At 40.1% G+C, this 19,351-nt stretch overlaps 1 protein-coding gene across 2 annotated transcripts in view; it reads left to right on the top strand.

Moving 5' to 3' along the window:
- NSF (N-ethylmaleimide sensitive factor, vesicle fusing ATPase) overlaps nt 1–19,351 on the top strand; it is a 144,043-nt gene that overhangs the window by 118,567 nt on the left and 6,125 nt on the right. The window lies entirely within an intron of this gene.

Here is a 19,351-nt window from a genome sequence, read left to right as displayed (position 1 = left end):
GCACTTTTGAGGAGGGAGTTCATAGCCAGGATCTTTGTTCATGTGGTTGCATTTTTATTGATGTGGCTACTAGAGACTGGTGATTTTGGTAACTTAACACATTTAAAAGTAATCTATGGGGGTTGGTTAAATATGCTAATTATGTAGAGGCTGCCAGAGCATGTTTGGCTATGACACAAGACAAATTCTCTTGATTGATTTTGTGTGCTGTAACCTTTGAGAAATGCCAAAGACAGATACAAAGGGGTAACTTGAAAAACATCTTAATGTCTATGGGAATCTTGTATTTGAAGTTAGAGATCTTAACTGGGCTGTATGGAAAATATTTCATGTTAAGTTGGTGAATCTGCTTTTTAATTTAACAGTTAAAATTGTGTGTGTGTGTGTGTTAGAACTAAAAGTGATGGGTCTTGATTTTCTAGGATATTTTTGGTTTTTTGTATTTCTAGAATAGTGAAAAGAAACATAAGGTACAACAACCTTGAAAATTTACCATATATATGCACTGTAAGAATTTTGTAATCATTTTTCCATAAACCATCATTCCCAATAATTGGAGTTTTAGCTCATCCTAGATAGGCTGAAGTTAGAGAAGTGAGTATTTTTCCTTTCTCTGATTCCTTCAATAAATATGTAAATAGATAAATCTAAAGTTACTGGAAAAGGGACACCTGGTTGGCTCAGTCAGTTAAACATCTGACTTTTGATTTTGGCTCAGGTCATGATCCAGGGTCCTGGGATCGAGCCCTGTGTCGGGCTCCCCGCTCAGTGGGAAGTCTACTTGTCTCCCTCTCCCTCTGCTCACACAGGCACACTCACTCTGTCTCTCTCTCTCTCTCTCTCAAGTAAATAAATAAAATCTTTATAAATAAAGTTGTTGGAAAAAGTAAATAACCCCAATGTCCGTATGTATTACATACAAAAAAATCCTTCCCTATGAAATAGCATTTTAAAAAGTATTAGATTGGGAGACTTTCTCCAGGCATTTAAATTTATATGTTATTCAGGGGCGCCTGGGTGGCTCATTTGGTTAAGCAGGTCATGATCCCAGGGTCCTGGAATCAAGTCCCGCTTTGGGCTCATTGCTCAGCAGGGAGCCTGCTTCTTCCTCTATTCCTCCCCCCTGCTCGTGCTCTCTCTCTCTCTATCGCTCAGATAAATTAATTAAATCTTTAAAAATATATATATATATCTTATTCAATCTTTAGCTAAAAAGAATTTATGCTAGAAGTCATTTGGGAGAAGGAAGAATAATTTTTCAATGATATTTTTCAAACTGTTTGTCCTTTACATTGTTAAATACATTTATTTAAACAGAGAGACATTCCCTGGTTGAGAATTATTTGTAATCCAGAATAGATACTGATAGAAATAAATAGAGCATATTAAAAAGACTTGCAGCATTTTGATTAAAGACTTAGGAATAACTTTCCATTTTGTAAAAATGTAAAATTCTTGAGGAAAGGAACATTATCTAATATTTTTAAATCTCACAGCGTCTGGCACAAGTTTATACAGATGTACTTCATGAATAACCTATTCAACAAAAAATATAGATAACATACTTCTAAAGATATTTTTTGAGTGCTCATTTTGGTGGGCTTAACTATTTTGTATTGTTGTAATTTATATTTGGCAAGGTATGATTAAAGTGAAAACATTCAAAAATAAATAAATTTCAAATGGCCAACGAGCACATGAAAAGATACTCAACATCATTGGCCATCAGGGAAATGCAAATCAAAGCCACAATGAGATACCACTTCATACCCACCAGGGTGGCTATAACCAAAAAGTCAGATAATAATAAGTGTTGCTGTGCATATGGAGAAATTGAAACCCTTATACACTGCTGGTGGGAATATAAAAATTGTGCAGCCTTTGGGAAATAGCCTAGCAGTTCCTCAAAAGGTTAGAGGTAAAGTTACAATATGACCCAACAATTTAGGTATATACCCCAAAGAAATGAAAGTATATGTCCACACAGAAGCTTGTACATGTGTTCAAAGCAGCATTATTCATAACAGGCAAAAAGTGGACACAACCCAGATGTTCACAGATAAACCATGGCATATCCATACAATGGAATATCATTCAGCAATAAAAAGAAATGAAGTCCTGTTACATGCTGCAACATGGATGAACCGTGAAAACATGCTAAGTGAAAGAAGCCAATCATAAAAGACCACAGATTGGTTCCATTTGTATGAAAGGTCCAGAATTGGCAAATCTGTGAAACAGAATCTAGTAGATTCATGGTTGCCTAGGACTGGGAGGGGTGGATAGGGAGAATGAGGGGTGACTGCTAATGGGTGTGGGGTTTCTTTTTGGGGTGTTTCACACGTTCAAAAATTGATCATGGTGATAGTTGCACATTCTGTGAATATACTAAAAACCATTGAATTGTACACTGTAAATCAGTGAATTGTGTGTTCTATGACTTATATCTCAATAAAACAGATTTTAAAGAAGAAAGTGATTGCAGAAGCTACTTAAATGAGGAAAGGAGGGTTATAGGGAGAACTAGAAGCAAGGACTGAGCATCCCAGGTACATGGCCCAACTTGGGAGAAGTCCTAGAAACAGGGATTGGATCATTAAAAAGGGATGTGGAATGCATTTCTCTAAGGACTGAAAAGGAAAGGTATAGGAATATGTAAGGAGTCAAAGATAGATCTGGTTGCCTTAGTGATTGGAAATGGCAGGGATTCTCTTTTAAGGATTACCAGCCTGTCATTAATCAGAATTTGGTGACTCTGACCTGGCCTGCTATATAAGTGCATCAGTGGCCGGAGAAGTTAATGTTTCAAATATCTCTAGTTGGCGTACATTTGACAAGATAAAAATATGCTTTTTCTGTACCACCTTGCTTTTTAAATTAGTGTGTATTCTCTCAGGAGAACAAGGGAAAATTTTCAGGCTGATCCAGTGTCGAGAATATTTGTCTTTCTAAAGTGGAAGCATTCAATTCACCAAACCATTATCCATGTTAGGTTTTTCAGATGTTTTCAATTAAATATTAAAAGTGTATGAATCTGGGTGTTGTAGAGCCACGTAGGATGGTAGAAAACTATTATTTTTACCACTGTCCAGAAAACAGAAGTTGAAGGCATTTTTCTTTAAAAAGAGGAATTGTGCATGGATACAATATAGTAATCATATCAGCCACAGAATCCTTAATATTGTATTTGTTGTAATTCCAGCTTTCACACAGAAAAATTATGTGTGCATGTGTGCACATGCTCAAATAAAAGAATCCCTTCAGGGGCACTATGTTGTTATGTATCAAGATATTCTCTTTTCTCCTCCTCCCCTCCCCCACACCCCTCCCTCGTTGTAAATTGGCTTATTAAAACTGGTTCACAAGCCTTCTTTTTTTCCCTTTGTGATTGCTTTGGTCTTGGATTTTCAGTGTAGGACTAAAAATTCAAGTCAGATTTCAGTTACTAGGATAATTTTCTTTGAATTTTAAATTTTTCTAAGTAAATGCATAGATTTTTAATGAACCCGGTATTCAGTGGGTTTGCTTTAAATTTAGCTGGGAGTTAATTTCATGATTGATTTATTAGCCCTTTGAAAGTATAAAAAGTGGTATCTGTAGTTCATGAAGACTGAAAAACATCATCACATTTTGTTTAGCATCTTTTTAAAACCAATTAAAAGCTTTTCTAAAATGGATTGAACAGGAGAAAATAAAACATGTTCCCTAGGTCTTTATTTCAATCAAGTTGCCCTGTGTTGTGCAGGAGAAGAGATCGAGGGGGGGTAGAACACTGAAAAGGGCTGTCCCAGCAGGGAGCCCCGCGGGAGAAAAGGGCTGCTCTGAGAACTCCCGGCCGCGGCTCGGAAAGCCCCCAGCCTGCTTCATCTACATGCAGAGTCACACAAGGCATGGGGGTGCTCACCGGCACCACAGAGGTTTCACATGTGCTTCCCTGCTGATTCCTGTGAAAAGCTAACAATTGGCTCGGAGGGTAAAAGACCACTGCAGTTCACCCTCCCCGAGCTGGATGTACAATTTGTCCAGTGTTAGGAAATGTCCGGCTTAGCAGTGAGAGGCTTGAAGACACCCCTCCTTCCAGTGAGATTCCTAAAGCCGGCTCTTTTACTCAGTGACACTGGGGCTCTTTTCAGGTTTTGCAGATTTATGGAAGTTGAGGGGAATGTGCTTTTCAACATCAGGAGGATGAAAGCCTTAGTCTTAATGTCGAGGAAGAAGCGGTAGGAAAGCCATAAGGCCAGGTAAATCTTCCCGCAACCTGCAGCATCGACAGCTTTATTATTTTTCTCAGAGAGCTCTTCTGGCACCTTCTTTTTTTCTTTTTTTGGGAGACAAAATAAAGTGCCTGCAAAGGAACTCCTCAAGCTCTAAAATGACATGACTTCCCAGTTTCCTCAACAAGTGCGGGAGTAGTTAGTGAAGCTCATTAACCTGACTGCTTCAGTGCTAGGTTTACTTGACGCTTTGGGGAATCAGATTGGAAGACTGCATCTGTAGCTACCAGAATGGCCTTGTCACTCATGGAGAACCATTCCTCTTTGAGTTCAGTGTAATAGTATATAGAAAACGGTAGCGTCTGTTGAGGTACTTGGGTAAATGGCTGCCACCACTCTCAGCGCAGTCCCCCCCGCCCCAGGTGCCACCCAGCCTTCCCCAGGGCTGATGAGAACTGATGTCTTTGTCCACCTAGAACTCCTTTGCAGCATACCAGTTGGAAAACTCTTTGGAAACTAAACTCTTACAAGAGAAGACTACTCTGAATTCATAGCAGTATTACTGAAGTAGAATTCAGACCTAGCGCTTGTTAGAGTTTTTGTTAAAGTAAATGTTATTGAAAAAAACAACTTCCTCACTGCTCTGGCACCTAGGAATATTACCTAGTAAGAAAGAAGTAGGGGTTTAGAGCCAAGACTGGCATCACATACCAAAAAAAAAACTATAGTGAGCTGCTAGTGGGAACTCGGGCAGGGGTATCTGTTTGTCCCGTGGATTTTAACATCACCAGTCTCTAGACAAGATTGCTCTTCATGTAATCCTGACACAACATCTGAGTACAGTCTTACTTCAGAGATGGTATTGGAAGTCTTGGTAATATTAAGCAACTCTTCAGCCTTTGGGTTGCTTCAGCGAAAGAAGCAGATAATGGAAGAGACTCCAAATCGTGCAGGCCTAAACATGAGTATCTCCCCATCTATCTGTTCAAAATTAACTCTGGCTAATAACTACAATATGACTCAATAAGATGTATAACCACTTTAGGAAAAACCACTTTAGTCATTTTGCCAGACACATTAATCGTAATCACTGATGTGATGATGACTTGTGCATTGGACTGCTTTGTTGAAGAAAAGCTGTATGATGGTTGACAATTCAGTGGCCCAGTTTTTCCATTTATTAAGTCAGTGACATTAGATGGCTACTATAGTTTATAAAATTCTCTATACTTCGCTTAGTATAGTAGGTTGTCTCAGAAAGTTCTATGTAAATTGAATATATTATATATATTTACATTCTACATGTATATTGAATATTATATATATTTACATTCTACATATATACATTCTATATATATACACATATATATATATGGAGAATGATTTCGGGCACATAAAAACTAGTGAAAGAAATTTAGTGAGTCCTTTTATAAAATATTGCTACAGATACCTGCTGAATAAAACCGTTTTCAGGGGCACCTGGCTGGTTCAGTCAGTAGGGCATGTGAGACTTGATCTCAGGGTCGTGAGTTCAAGCCCCACGTTGGGTGTGGAATCTACTTAAAAAATAAATCAAGTAAATAAATAAAAACAGATACACATTAAAAAAAAACATGTTTTCAAAATAGGGTTTTTGTTTGGTTTGGTAGAGTACATCTATAATAGGTATTAATGAATACAAAAAATTGTAAGACATGTATACACCATTTTCAGCTAACTCAAAATTAGGTATCTGAAGTTTAATCATCAGTGAACTGCTAATGGTGCTGAGACAGCAATATTCTCTCCCTGCCAGAATGTCTTCACTGAGCACTATTGCCATAAATGTGTTATTGTGACATGACATCAGCGTTAGAAAAGTGTTGATTTTAGTACCATAATATTCCACAGTGCCATGAATCTTGTGAGGACCCCCCTCTACAGAACTTGCTCTTTGTATTGGGGTCAGAAAACCTGAATTTGAGTTGTAGCTTAGTCAACTTTGAACTAGTCCCTTAATATCTTTGTGTATTTCTTCATCTGTAAAATGGAGGTAATTCTCCCTGCCGTACCTACCCCATTGGCCAACGAAGATAATGTATTGTGAAGTCCTCTACAAACCTGCGGACTACACAGATAGAAGGTACTGATGCTTTATCGTGAAGAGCATGGAGTTACTGAAAAGGAGGAACCTGCCATAGTCCACAGAGCATGCCATCTGTGAAGGATTGATTTATAGAGTCTTATCCTAACATCTTCGAAAAGAGAATGGATGTTCTCTTGATTGGAATATTCCCATTGCTTGGGGCCAAGGGTTGACCATCTCAGATTCTGTTTGTTCCTGTTTTGTGGCTGTTTCAAAGTTCTTAGAGGGTCTAGTATTTCATTAAGACTATTGTATGGAACTAGAAATGCATTTTCCAGTTTGTTTGTTTGTTTTTGAAGAAAAGAGGTGCCTTTAGATAGTCCACAGAATCTTTTTAGCCTGTAAAAAGGGTAAGGATTTGAGGGAGGAACAGGGCTTCTGGCCATTGTCAGATCCCTGAGGACACTACCTATTACATTTATCTTCAGCCTCCAAGGACTGACCCACCTACTTGCTTTTCCCCTAAAGCCACCTGTTGCTTGTGACTAAAGCTCCCCTTTTCTCCTAACTTAGGGTGGACCAGAGTAGTGTCTCACAGCTTCTCTCCTGCCTTCTTGTCCCTGAAACAAGTACGCAGATCTTTGGAGATTTCCTAGGGCTTTATACTGCATGGCATAACAGCTGTTGGGAAAGAAGAGCCAGTAAGAGGAATCTTACAAAAGGTCCAGAACAGTCCGTCAGTATTCCTCATAGTTATTGGGATGTGTAGATGGAACGAGGTCTTGATCTTTTTAAGTCACTACTTGGTCTACAGCCACATCTTCGTATTGACAACCTTCCTTGCCCCTCACATTGGAGAATGGGAAGAGGGCTTCCACAGGCAGGCTTCAGACAATCTGAGTGGCCCCGCCTTTTCTTTCCTTTTTTTTTAAACCATTTAGGTATGCGGATGATAGTATTTACTACGAATGGGTATTTTGAAGATGGTGGGTCTTAACTACACATAGAACTAGATGGTGGTGGAACTAAGAGCACAAGGGTTCGAATTCAAAGACTTGAATTTGAATTCAGCCACTTCTGAGCCTCAATTTTCACTTTTCTAAAATAAGAACAATAGTAATATTGAAGTTGAGGATGTGAGAATTAAATACAGTTAAGTATTTATTGTAGTTCTCTGTAAACTGCAAAGCACAACTCAGTTATTAGTTTATTATTCACTTCAAAGAAAACTCTGACTGTCGTCTTTCCTCACACAAAAAATATATAAAACCAACAAAGCAAACAATGCATATCAAAGGAGCTCGGCTCCACGTGGCTGCTGCTGGAGAAACCAGCCCTAGAAATCCGGAAGAAAGAGCATAGCAGCTTTCTCTGCCAGCCATCTTGCTCCTTGCAGCCCCTGTCTGCCTTATCCAGCCCTGGAGCAAGCTGAAGAAGGGGTCCAGTTTCCAGAATAAGAGGGGCAATAATGGGAAGGGAAGACAGGGAGAAATTAACCAGTCAGATGGAAAACTCTGACCACCCAGCCAGTAACCCACTGTCTATATAAACTGGGCCTGTGTCAGAAACTGCCTGCATAACTGTCAAGTCACCTTTCACTCAATCCTGAGTTGCTCTCCAAGTGTGATTTCAGTCAAAGAAAAAAGGACTGGGGGTGAGGGGGTATAATGCCAAAATTGTTCCTTTTGGTTGCCTTTATGTCAGTGGCCCCCCAGCTTTTTGAAGGCATACCCCTACCAGTAAAAAAAGCATATGAGCTTATCCTCCCAACATTTTAATACATCTCTTATTCTATAAGATGATGCTCATTTTAAAACATACACACAAAAAAATTTTTTGAAGAATGCAATAAAAAATAAAAGGAAGTTCTATTATTTCTCTATCTTGAAGGCACCTGCTGTACCCTAGATGGCAGGATTATAGGTGATTTTTTTCTGTTTTATTGCTTCCTATATTTTATAAATTTTCAACAGTAAGCATTTATTAGTTTATAATCAGGAAAAAAGAAAAACTTGTGTATACCATTGTTTTCATTTTTAACTAGCAGCATATAACTGTCAAAATTCTTTAATTCCAGTCTTTCCAACTGATTTGCTATTTGCCTAACAGGGTTAAATGAATGTACCTTTGTCTCTAAGCTTGTCTATGTGTAATTTTTTTTTTTTTAACCTTGTTTTTTCTTGTAAGGCTGATTTAATTTAAGGTCTAGTCTGTAAGACGCCCTGTGGTCCTGAGAGGAGAAGTGTGAAAGTGTCTCATGCCTCTCCCAGTTGTCCTTGGAGACCCACCTGGCATTCAGCTCAGTGTTGTGCTTCCAGTAGGAACTCCTGATGCTGGAATGGCAGTGTGACCAAGGTTGACGAAGATAGATGGTGACAATTGTATTAAGTTCCATGGAAGGGCAATGAGAAGGTTTTTTTCCCTTATCCAGAAATATTTCTTTTGACATGCAAGTTTGAAATGTGACTTTATAGAGTATATGCTTTCCCTGGGATGTGCACTTAATAAGCATTTTGTTCCACACTGTAGAAATAAAGGATGAGTGAGACACTGCCTGCCCTCAGAGAGCTCATAATCCAGGACCACCTGGTCAGTTGTGCAATTGGTGAACAAGGTGTATACAAAGTCAAGTGACAATTGAGAGTTAGCATTCAGCCCACACTTTGCTCACCAAGCCATCCACCCTGGTGTGGGGCTGCATCCTCTCTGAGTGGGGTTGCTGGATTTGGTAGATACGAATGAAGGACACCCAGTTAAATTTGAATTCTAGAAAGATATCAAATAATTTTTGGTATATCTCGTGCAGTGTTTGGGGCATAACTTGGGGCTTTATCTGGCAACCTTAGCCCTGAGAGTTGCTCCTACAAGGTACTGGGGCTTTGGGGGTGGGGCAGAGAAGCTGCACACTTCTTTCTACTTCATCCACCAAGGAAGGGTTTTGTTTTTTGTATCCCTGTCACAATCCAGTGACAGAGAGAGATGTGTAAACATGATGTATCTAGTTTTATAAGTTGTGTGGGTTCCAGTGGAACATAAAGGAAAGCACAGTCCATTTTGCTGAGAAAATCTGCAAATGTTCCACAAATAGTTCTTGATCTTGGTCTTGAAAGATGAGTAGAAGGGGGGTTTATCAGGGCCATGCTGCCACGCTAAGGAATTCCAGCTCTGAAGCAATGAGGAGAGATGGTGAAAGATGCGTATATGCCAGAATTAGCAAATTTTTACTATTTACACACTAACTGATATTTGGAAATGTAAGGATATGTTTTGTGTATAATACTTATCTCAGGCTTCATATGGCATATTCAGTTTCCCTGGAGACAAGAATAGGAATTCATAAGAAATCAAAAGCTTTATTTTTTTTCAGATGATGAAAGCTTAACCTCTTTTAACATCTATTGTTGTTATACTTTAGCCTTTTTTAAGAGGAAAAAATTGCTGTATAATTTTTGGTGTCTGAACTGTGTTAAAGAATAAGGATCATCATTACAAATCATAATCACATGGGTCAGTAATATCATGGGTAACAGGAGGAACTGTTGGAATGTGTACAGCTCTGTCAAGGTAGTCATGAAATAGGCCAGTGTGCCCTGTTTTGTTTTGTTGTAGTTTTTTGTACCTTTTCTTGTTCTTAATGGTCTTGCTATTAGCTGTGACTTGCAAAATCCCATTGAATTATGTTAGCCTACCTGCCTCTGATGGTTCCCACTTTTCTAATTTGCTGCTTCTGGTCAGCTGTGAACTAAAAAAGGCAACCACTGGGACTCATGAGTTGTTTGTAAAGGAAGAATAACCAGGCCACAAGAGCTGAAGGAGCTTTCCTATGAACAGGGCCACATTATGACTTACATGGGCCCTTTCTTCCATAAAAAAAATTCAGAATTTTATTTTCCAACTGTTGGTATTTCAAACATTTTCTAGGGGTGCCTGTGTGACTCTTGATCTTAGGGTTGTAAGTTTGAGCCCCACGTTGGGTGTAGAGTTAAACATAAAATCTTTAGGGGCACCTGGGTGGCTTAGTCAGTTGAGTATCCGACTTAATTCAGCTCAGGTCATGATCTCAAGGTCATGAGATCGAGCCCCGAGTCAGGCTGTGTGCTGGGCATGGAACCTGCTTAAGATTCTCTCCCTCCCTCTGCCCCTCCCCCACCTAAAAAAATTAAAAATGAGATCAAATAAAATCTTTAAAAACAACAACAACAAGAAAACATTTTTGGGCACCTGGGTGGCTCAGTCGTTAAGCGTCTGCCTTCAGCTCAGGTCATGATCTCAGGGTCCTGGGATGGAGCCCCGCATCGGGCTCCCTGCTCGGCAGGAAGCCTGCTTCTCCCTCTCCCACTCCCCCTGCTTGTGTTCCTGCTCTCTCTGTCTTTCTCTCTCTGTCAAATAAATAAAATCTTTAAAAAAAAACAAGAAAACATTTTTTTTTTTGACTTGAAAGTTCTTTGTTTTCTTCTGGTTTTAAAAGAAAAGAGAGCGGCACCTGGGTGGCTCAGTCAGTTAAGTGTCCAACTCTTGATGATTGGCTCAGGTCTTGATCTCCTGGTTGTGAGTTCGAGCCTGCGTTGGGCTCCACGCTGGGCATGGAGCCTACTTAAAAAAATACATATATATATATTTTTGTGGGCCCTTCCAAGTTTTATGGGCCCTGGCCACTGTGCCCACATGCCTAGTGGATAAGGTGACACTAGCAGTGAGTAAAGCCCCTTGAATCTCACTTTATTTTGTTTTGTTTTGGTCCTAGAAGTTAGAGGATTTTTGCTTATTTCTTGGTTCTGTGTTCTGGATAGCTGAATTGTTTAGCAGATTGGCCTCCAGTTAAGTGAGCACACGTTGATCCGTGTTGAAAAGGTTGGGGCCTGCAGGAGTACATGGAGTTGTGTCGGGTTAAGTGAGGGCAAAGTGTGGAGAGAAGGCAAGTTCTGAAATATCTTGGACATAAGAGACCATCGCAGACTGCTAGAAAACTCCGGAAAGCGTTTCGATAAAGAGGAAGGCTGTGGATAAAAGTCACAGAGGTAGAAATTAAATGAGAAGGAAGAAGAAAATTGACCTGATTAGAGCACAGAGGTCATTGTGGGACGGACGCATCAAACTAAACATCCAGAGAGGGAGGGAAACTTCCTGTGGATGCAAGATTGAGGAGTTTGAATCTGCTAATGAATCAGTGGTCATCTTAGTTCAGTTTCTAATGAGAACTGTTCCTTTCGGCATTAAGAATACTGTGGCATGGTCAGTACAGCTTTATTTTCTTAATTTAAACTTTTCTCCTAAGAGCTCAGAGATCATAATTCCTAGGTGATGTGTCTCCCTGACTCATAATTAAGAGATCAGCCATTGCTGATATGAGTTAAAAATTGCACAGATGAGAACAATGGACAGCAAAGCATAACGGAAATATCTAAGAGGCCTGAACTCTAACTTCAGCTCCCTGCCTGGATATAAAAGCTGCAGACAGGTCACTTCACCTCTCATCCCAGGTTTCTCATCTACAAAATAACCAGGGGAGGATTAGGTCATCTTTAGACGAGGTAATCTTCAAGAGCTACTCAAGTATAAAATCTGATGATTCAGTGTCTTTTTCACAAATTGATACTAAAATATTCTGTAATACCGTAAAGTGGTTTGCTCTTGCCTATAGTAATTATTTTAAATTATTTGGAGTGAAGTTGCTCATTTCATATCCAATCTGCATCGTGAATTCCCCTCTTTATTGTCCTCTGCCCTGCTAGCAGCACCATGAGGATGGTTAAAAGACAGTAGACTAAGAATTTGCTTCAGGGGAAAAGCTAATGGAGAGTTCAAGTGTAGTTGTCTGCCTAGTTGTAGCATGATTTATTTGAAACATCCTTCCTTTGGTATTCAACTTAAACATTTAACCACACACACAAAAAAAGTTACCGGACATTTGAGCATGAGAAATCAGAAATGCATGCAGAATATGCAAAGAGGCCCCAACCTCTCCTTTTACTGTCCTGGCTCCTGGTAGTCAATTTTCTCCCTTGTTTTGGGGAAACTTAAGAGTTGTAGGAGATGCTTAATAATACTTGTTATTTCACTAGCTTGACTTAATGGCTTCTAATGAATCTCCTCTTTTCCCTGTTAGAGAAGTCTGTATTATCCAATCAATAGCTTAACTATCAGTTGATTTAACTAAAAGAAAGAGATGACAGCCTTATGGCATCCACTGACATTGTAAATGAAGCATACATGCCATTCATTCTAGATTATTTTCTTTTTTTTTTTTTTTTTAAGATTTTATTTATTCATTTGAGAGAGAGGATGAGAGGAGAGAGAGAGCACATGAGAGGGGGGAGGGTCAGAGGGAGAAGCAGACTCCCCGCTGAGCAGGGAGCCCGATGCGGGACTCGATCCCGGGACTCCAGGATCATGACCTGAGCCGAAGGCAGTCGCTTAACCAACTGAGCCACCCAGGCGCCCTCATTCTAGATTATTTTCTTGAAAACTTGTTATAGCATTCCGCATTTGGGACTCCGAGGTATAGACTCTGAAATGGTAGATAGTTATTTTCCTGTTGAACACTTGGTATAGCGTGCATTTTTCCAGGGCCAGGACAGAGATTGTAACAAGGAAGGAGTGATCTGCACCCTCGAAGCCTACAGTGAGATCACCATTCATTCATTCAACACAAATGTATTCACTTCCCAGTATGTACAAGGCACAATGCTAGCCCTGGACATATCAATAGACCCAAGCAGACAAAAATCCTGTCCTCCTGAAGGAAGACCAGCAATAAATACAATAAATAAGTAAAGACAGTAAATGAGTAAAGTATTTCGCATGTTAAAAGGTGATCCATATGGGGCGGGGGAGAGCAGGATAAAGGGAGCTGAAGAAGGGGAGTCTGCAGTTTTAAATGGCGGAGCATGCAGGGCTGTGTGGGCCTGTGCAAGAAGCAACCCCATGACATCAGGGAGAGAATCATGCGGATGTATAAGGGAAGAGCATTCTAGGTGGAGGGAGGACAGGAGTATCTTCTGTGTGCCAGGCATGGTGTGCTAACCACCACCAGGACAGAGATGAATAAAACATGGCTCCTACCCGCAGGGAGTTGACAGGCTAGGAACAGATTCAGACTTGCAAATAAGGGCAATGATAAAGTTGTATAAGAACTATGGTGGGTAGGGTGTTTTTTTCTTTAAAGTCTCTGTGTTGAATAATACAAACTAAGTAAAAATATGTGAAATTCTTCCCATTTTGTGAATGAAGCTAGGATAAGTGGGAGAGTAAAACATGGCTTACTGGGAATGCTTCTTCACACCCCTGCCCTGAACTGACCTCTCCCTTAGAAACCTCTTGCTGAGGCCACTCACTCTCACCCTCTGCCACGACTCCTGAAGGCGATGTTTGATCTTTAGTTCAGACCTCATCTGGGCCTCACTGGAACCCTAGTCAAGCTGAAGCTTGGAGCTCTCCTCATCCCCTGAGAGCGAATGTTGGGAGAATGCGCTCAATGTGCATCATTTGCTGTCAGTACCCTGTGTTGGGAGGGGAGGGATTTGCAGACACCCCACTGCTCGCCCACCCAACCTAACCCTGACCTAACCGTAACGTTAGGGAGTCCTGACATCCTACACAGAGTGCTTTTTCAGATTCTCCTCAAGACCATTCATTTAAGCTCTTACCTCCTTTCATTCTTGCCTCCTCCAAAAGACTCCCCTTCACCAACCTTCTTCCCCCGACCCCCGCCCCGACCACTCTACTTTGACAGGTAGGTAGGATTTTTATCCCATTTGTATGACTCAGGAGGAGATGGGTACTCAGAAGTGAAATCTACCCCAAATCACACAGCTGTGAATGACGGAGCCTGTCCTTTTGCTACTGCACCAAGCCACCTATCCATCAGGGGACTTGCCTCTCCTCCCTTGCTGCCTGCCAGCCCTGGGCTTGCCTTAAAAAGGATGTCATGTGTGTGAGGTCTCGGGGGGAAGGTGCAGATCCTTCCTGGGCATGCTGACTTGGAGAGCCGCACATCGTTAGTGCCCCAGCTTTCCACCAGCCCTTAGACCGTCCTGCCTGGAGCTGCTGGATCCTCTTTCTCTTCCTCATTCTTCTGCCTCCTCAAGAACCTTCTTTAGTTTCCTGTTGCTTTTTATATCAAATCTCCTTCCTTAGTTAAGCATTCTGAGTCTTCCTTTCAGTGGCTGCCCACTCCCCTCTCTCTAAAAAGCCTTCATTTTCAGCCCTGAGCACTCCGGCTCAGCTGCCTCCACCACCCACATAGGATTGAGTAGCATTAGAGACCCGTCCCTTCTCCTCCAGGGCCTCCTCTGTGTCCGTGACTCTACAGCACTACGGGAATCTTCCTAGATGCCCCCACTCCAGTGAAACTGTTCCCTTATGCTCTGTCCCCTCGGCCATGATTAGTTTGTGTTTGCTGATGTGTTACTTGGTACTGGTCCCTGAATGTGTATTTGCTCTTCCCAGATAAATTATAATCACTTTGAGGGCACAAACCAAATCTCATAATTCCATAAATACCTGAACAGAGTAAATTCTTGTTAATGATCTGAACGACTAGTCTTTTACATACTGGGTTTATAAATTCTTAATATTCTGAAATTTTTCTCTCTCAGAAAAAGCCTCAGATTCTAACAATCAGAAAATAAAGTTTAAGGCCCCGACACACAGCAGTTTTGAGTTGCACTTTTAAACTCACTTCTTAATCCATTTCAGGGTTCCCAATTGTTCCCAGTTAATTCTTCTTACCAAGGGTGTATTACACCAGCTCAGCATTGAATGATATGGAAAGAATGGCCTTTCTTTACTGCATAACTGACTTTACTTTTGTTCACAGGTTAAAATCAGCCCTTCCATTTCACTGCAGTATTATATTGGTGGCATTTTTATTTAAGAAAAAAAGCTTTCTTCCACATGAACTTTTGTTACAAATCAGTTTATTGGGGCCAATCAATGGGCAGGATCTATGAAAGGGTGTGGATTATCTGGTTAGTCCTTTGTGTGGCAAAAGGCTTAGATACTGCTTAGTACTTTGTTCATTCTTCATCGTGTAAAGAAGTGTTTTTTTGAAGGATCAACACCTGACTGAGCCCTGCCTTTTTCATGGAAATGTTTTCACCTGAGTTGCTTCTTATGGTACCAAGAATTAGTTAACTAATACTTATTTAACCTTGCAACAATGTTTATCATAATCCGATTGGCAGATAGTCATTTTATTTAGGCCCGTTTCTTTATTGTATCAGGAACTAGCAAATCTCGGTAAAGAGTATTCTGGGAACAATTTTTTTTATCCCTCAAATAAGTTACTAGTCTACTTTTTTTCTTTCCATCAAGGGGCATGTTTCCATGCTGTAGACTTAAGACTAGTAGCCACACATTAATGAGTTGGATTTCCCTTCTTGGGTTGAACTCTACTTTTATTTTTAGAGGCGGCTTTTCTATTACATGCTGCTGGCAGCTTTTCATCCAAACTGTTCTCCAGTATGATTTACTACATTAACACACTCAGAGTTGTTTTTTTCATGATAAAGCTTCCTCATGAGCATTACCACTAATTAATAGACAGAATGACCCAGCACAATTTAATTATTTGGTAATGATTTTCGGTGTTTTCTTAAAGATGAGGCTTTACATGTCAAGACCTGAACTTGCCTGGGTCATGACCCCTCTGCAGTGTTTGCAGTCTTGTTAAACAAGAAGTAAGGCAAAACATAAATTAGTGTTTCCATTATAAGTTGCTCTACATTTCCCAGTCTTTCAACACTCCGAAGAACATAGTCACGGTAAATGTAAGAGAAAGTTTCACTTGGAAAATGGCAATTCCAGCTTTCTGGAGTGAGTAAGAAGCTTCTTCCTCAATGCCGTTCTTCTGGGGACAGCCAACGTGTGGCCCTCCTTGAGAGAAGGCAAGATGAGGGAGTTTGAATTATGGGCTATAGAACATAAGGAGAGATAACAGTTGCCTTTCATTATAATAAGCCTGTGTGGCCTTTAGCCATCTGTTAGCCTTCAGGGATGTGCTCCTAAGTTTACAGATGGAGTTTAGTGTTGAATGTTAAAGCACCACTCTTCTGTGATAGTAGAAATGTGTATGTCTTTGTGTGTTTGTAAATACCCCAATTTTTGTTTTTATTATTTCGCCCTCAGACTTACGTATTTCTGCTCCTTTTGGCTTGGAATATCCTTGCCCTTCAACTTCCTAATCAACCTACTCATTCCTTAAGACTCAGTTCCAGAGAAAGAGCAGATGTTTCTCTGCCACCTGTTCCCTCCCTCTACCGTGACGTCCTATGCATAATACCTCCCACCTGTTCATAGTGTATTGTCATTATCTCTCTCTCTCTTTTAAGATTTTATTTATTTGACAGAGAGAGATCAGGAGGGCACAAGCAGGGGGAGCGGCAGAGGAAGAAGGAGAAGCAGGCCCCTGGCTGAGCACGGAGCTCGACGTGGGGCTCGATCCCAGGACCCTAGGATCATGACCTGAGCCGAAGGCAGACGCTTAACTGACTGAGCCACCCAGGAACCCCTGTTTTCTCATTTTAACATCCTGAGTTTCTAAGATCCATGAATAGGTTTAATGATTGTATTAAAGGCTTATCTGTGGAGTAAGCGTGTACCATAAATCTAGTGACATAGTTTAAAATGCATTCCTCTTCCATTTTCCAAGTAAACATTTTTTTTTTTTTTTAAAGATTTTATTTATTTGACAGAAAGAGACACAGCGAGAGAGGGAACACAAGCAGGGGGAGTGGGAGAAGGAGAAGCAGGCTTCCCACGGAGCAGGGAGCCCGATACGGGGCTCGATCCCAGGACCCTAGGATCATGACCTGAGCCGAAGGCAGACGCTTAACGACTGAGCCACCCAGGCGTCCCCCAAGTAAACATTTTTTTTTTTAAGATTTTATTTATTTATTTTTTAGAAAGCGAGCGAGAGAGAAACAGCATGAGAGGGGAGAGGGTCAGAGGGAGAAGCAGGCTCCCCGCCGAGCCGGGAGCCCGATGTGGGACTCGATCCCAGGACCTTGGGATCATGACCTGAGCCGAAGGCAGATGCTTAACCATCTGAGCCACCCAGGCGCCCCCAAGTAAACATTTTTTTAAATGTGTTTTTCTTCATCAAGAAAAGCAGTATACAGTTTTGGATTCTGGATCTGGCTTCCATTCCTGGATCCACCATATATTAGCTATTTGACTTCAACAAACTACTTTTATCTGTGAGATTCAATAGCTTCATCAGTAACGTAGAGATAATACAAGTACTTAATTCTCAGGATTATATGAACATGAAATGAGATGTTGATCTCAAGAGATGCCATTCTGCAAATAAGAATAAATGGGAGTCTCCATATTGAATGGTGAGCTACCCAGATCCCTTCCTGCATCTAATCCCAGTATGCTGGAAACTAGGCTTTATAGCCTTCAGGAAGAAGATTGGAAGATTCTTCTCTGGGAAAAATGTACACATCCTGACCTTTGAAGGACTCCCAATAATCAGCCAAGTCTTATCTGATCAACCTGTAGTGAAGCCCTCAGACTCAGAGCTTCCAGTCACTAGTTTAACTCTTAAATCTGAATAAGTCATCCAGCAATCACCAGATACTTGAGGGAAAGCTCCAGTGAACAAATAGGAAAAAAAGAACTCTGGGGCGACAGGGCAAAGCAGAGAACAGAAGAAAACATTATAAAATCTGTAATAGTCACACAAATCTAAAATAAGGTATCATATCCATTAAATACAATAAAAAAAAGCATTCAAGAAACAAGAAAGAGCTCTTAGAAATGAAAATATATTATAGAAAGAACTTAATATAAAGGCTGGAAGATAATGTTGATCCTAACCCAAAAAGTATTTGAAAGAGAAAGAGGTAAAAACCAGGAGTAAAAAGAAAGAAAGAAAAGACAAATAGAAGAAAAATCAAAGAAATAATCCAAGATATTTCCTAAAACTGAATCATTTTTCAGTTTAGAAAGGACCCATCTAGCACCAGCAGAATGAGTAAAGAAAGATTTATCTCAAAGTATGTGATTTTGAAATTATGGAATACAAAGGTAAGGAAAAGGTCCTTTAAAATTAAAAAAAAAAAAAAAGGTAGAAGCAAAGAGTCAAAATCAGAATAATATCAGTCTTCTAGCCAGCAGCACTGAAAATTAAAAGACAATAGAGTAATGCCTTCAAAATTCTGGAGGGGAAAATTATTTTTAGCCTTGTTCTCTGTGCCCAGCTGCACTCTCAGGTATAGAGTGGACAATAATAATGGTAGAATAAAAGCATTTCCAGACATTCAAAGTCTTTATATTTTTACCTCCTGTGCACCCTCAGGAAGTTATTGAAGTAGATGCACCATGGAAAAGAGGGAATAAATGAAGACCAGGATGTAGGGGATCTAACAGGAGAGAAGAAAGTTTTAGAACTGCAGCTGTGCAGCAGCCGTCCATTCAGACTCTTTGAGAAGAGAGGACTCCAGGAGGGGGATGTCTTAAACAAACAAACTTTAAAATTCCCTGACATGTTTGAGTGTATTGAAAGGATATTCATGGTTGTGTTTGGGGATGAACTTGTAATAGGTACCTGGTAACAAGCAGAGAGTAAAAATGACAGTTATTAACTCTAATAAATATAAAATGTTTCCTAGGAAAGGAAATGTAATAGTATACTACATGGCTTAGCTGTCAATCATACTTATATAATCATGATAAATATTGAATGTAGCTTTATTCAAAGACTATGAAATAACCACATTGGAAGGACAAAAAAAGGGGCACATGGCGGGGGTGTGTGAAAAATCAATATTAAATCCCCATCTTCAGTAATAGGTGGTCAGTAAATAATATTTAAAGCTGAAAACGAAAATCTAAAAATAGTGGTGTAACCTTGTTATTTAAAGAAAAGGAGGTAAATACAAGAAGAAAGCTAAGAGTTTAAAATGACTGCCTTTGGAGAGAGGGAATCAGGAATGGTGGCGTAGGCCTGCTATAGTTTTTAAACATTTTTTGTATGTTTTTGGGTTAAAAATAAAACAAATTTTAAAATATTAAATGACACAGTTATGTAAAGCACTTGGCACCATGTCTTTTACAGGTAAGTGTT

Source organism: Mirounga angustirostris, unplaced genomic scaffold, assembly GCF_029215605.1.
Source record: "Mirounga angustirostris isolate CCGP_5_RB_7025 unplaced genomic scaffold, mMirAng1.0.hap1 SCAF_17, whole genome shotgun sequence".
Classification (NCBI taxonomy): domain Eukaryota; kingdom Metazoa; phylum Chordata; class Mammalia; order Carnivora; family Phocidae; genus Mirounga; species Mirounga angustirostris.
This window is presented reverse-complemented; position numbering and strand designations above follow the sequence as displayed.